Here is a 1,789-nt window from a genome sequence, read left to right as displayed (position 1 = left end):
GATCTCATCTGATCTCAGAAGCTAAGCAGGGTAGGGCCTGGTTAGTGCTTCGATGGAATACTACCTAGGAATACCAGGTGTTCTAGGTGTTAAAAAAAAAAAAGGAAACGAATTATTGTCCATTAACAGGCAATGGAATTAATCATATTTTCATATGCAAAATACCACTCAACAGTTAAAATTACTGAACCAAAATTCTGAGTATTAACTTGGGTAAATCTGTAAAAACATAGATTTGAGCCAAAAAAAAAGCAATTTACAAACAACCACAAACAGTATGCTATAGAACAGGAGGCTGTGTAGTATAGTGATCTGGTGGGTGGCTGGCATCCCACTGCTTGGGTCTATAGCCTGGCACTGCCATTTGCAAACTGTGTGATCTTGGGGAAACTGTGCCACCTTTCAGTTTTCTCACCTGTAAACTGAGGTCATACTAGGACTTATATGCAGGGGTATCATGAGGATTTAAGAAAGTAATACAAGTATAACACTTAGAATAGTGCCTGCCATTCAATAAATGTTAGCTATTATTGTAATTGATGTAAAGTTTTAAAAGGAGTACAGTATTTTGTTGAATGAGACAACACATATACCAAAGTTTATTAACATTTAGGAACATGGCAATCACCCAATTTGGAATAATGGTTACATCTGTGGGATAGGGAGGGGAAGATTAGGGAAGCGCAAGAAAGTGCTTCAACTACATTAGTAATAACTATTTCTTAAGTTGAGTGGTGACTGCCTGTTTTTCTTAGATTGGTAGGTATGAAATATTTTATTTTAAATACTTTTTAAAAATATTAAATGATATCAGAGTGAGGTACTGTATTGTATATCTGTAGACACCAAGGACCCTCCCTAATCAGTTTTGTGTGATTTGGGGACAGAGATGCTGAGGATCCAGAAGAAGGGATGCTGGAGCTACCTAAACTGCCTGGCCCCTTCCCATTGTTTAGATCTTAATTCACATAGCCCTTCCATAGAGAAGGCTTTATTTTATTTTATTTTTTAACATTTTTCTTAAAACTTTTCACTAAAGAAGTTATAGGCCTGGGGCATGACTACCCACCATGACCTGCCCAGGTAGGAATTTGTGATCAGATTACCCTGTGAGGTTACTTTCCATAGTACTTCCTTTTTTTCATCCATAGTTCCCACTTTCGGTCATAAATTAGTCCGAAGGATGCATTGATGACCAACCTTTTGGTCAACTTCACAACCGTTTTAAAGCAGCACACCCCTATCCACTTTCTAACACTGAACTGTTTTATCGCAATGCGCTGTTTCAGTATTATTTTACTAGTAATTGTCCATCTCCCCCCACTGGAATGCTCTGTCTTGGTCAACACTGTATTCCCCAAAGCCATTTTAAGCCTTCGATCTTTTTTTTTTTTTTTTTTTGGTGGGGGGGAACATGGATAGATGGATGGATGAATGAATGAATGAATGAATGGAGACTCTTTCTCCATCCTCAGGATGCCTCTTTTCAGCCTAACTGTAGGGCAGAGGAAGAATGAAGAAAGCCTGAGGAAGGGAGGAGAGATTGGAGGGGGTTGAGGAGAAGGAGAATGAAGATCTGGATTAGAGAAACTGAGGGACGCTTCCGTCCCTCAGGGCGGTTTCTGAGGGTGAGGAGCCAAGGCCTAAAGGTGAGTGGAAGAGCAGGGAGGAAGTCCCGGCGAGCAGGGCGGGGCCTGGGGGAGGGAGGCGGGACCGCAGCCTGGGGGTGGGGCCTGCAGGTGGGCGTGCCCTGGCGGAGGGGGCGTGCCCAGGCGGAGGGAGTGAGCAG

This window comes from Pteropus vampyrus, unplaced genomic scaffold, assembly GCF_000151845.1.
Source record: "Pteropus vampyrus isolate Shadow unplaced genomic scaffold, Pvam_2.0 Scaffold46, whole genome shotgun sequence".
Lineage (NCBI taxonomy): Eukaryota > Metazoa > Chordata > Mammalia > Chiroptera > Pteropodidae > Pteropus > Pteropus vampyrus.
Note: the sequence above shows the minus strand (reverse complement) of the source record.